This window comes from Hemibagrus wyckioides, linkage group LG10 (assembly GCF_019097595.1).
Source record: "Hemibagrus wyckioides isolate EC202008001 linkage group LG10, SWU_Hwy_1.0, whole genome shotgun sequence".
NCBI lineage: Eukaryota > Metazoa > Chordata > Actinopteri > Siluriformes > Bagridae > Hemibagrus > Hemibagrus wyckioides.
Genome location: NC_080719.1, coordinates 657,501 through 658,370, shown reverse-complemented (window position 1 = coordinate 658,370; position 870 = coordinate 657,501).

The window sequence follows — 870 nt, the reverse complement described above, 5'->3', positions numbered from 1 at the left end:
AACTGTTTACATCAGCGTGGTCTGCGTGTTAGACGACCTGCAAAGGTACCTGACCACACCCCCAGGCACAGGCATCGGGCCAGGGAGCATTTACACTGGACGAGGGACCGGTGGGCCTCAGTGCTGTTCTCTGATGAAAGTCGATTCACGTTGAGCAGAAATGATGGACCCAACGATGTTGGAGACGTCAAGGAGAGCGCTATGCATCAGCCACTGTTGTGGTGGTGTTACAGTCTGGGCAGGTGTGTCCACTCAATACAGAACTGACCTACATCTTGTGAATGGTACAGTGACAAGCCAATACTACCTGAATAACATCATTAATCCAGTCATTGTGCCCCTACATGAACAACACAGGCCTAATTTCATCTTCATGGACGACAATGCTCCAGCTCATCGAGGAGCATCATTAGGGAACGGCTGCTGGAGGCTGGGGTACCTCAAATGGAGTGACCTGCACTTTCTCCAGACCCGAATCCCATAGAAAACCTCTGGGATCAGCCGAGTCGCCGTGTAGAGGCTCTCACACACACACACACACACACTCTCTCTCACACACAAACACACACACTCTCTCTCACACACAAACACACACACTCTCTCTCACACACACACACACACACTCTCTCTCACACACACACACACACACACACACTCTCTCTCTCACACACACACACTCACTCACACACTCTCTCTCACACACACACTCACTCACACTCTCTCTCACACACACACTCACTCACACACACACACTCTCTCACACACACCCACACACACACTCCCACACACACACACACACACACACACCTCTCTCTCACACACACACACACACTCCCCCACCACACACACACACACACTCTCTCTCTGCAC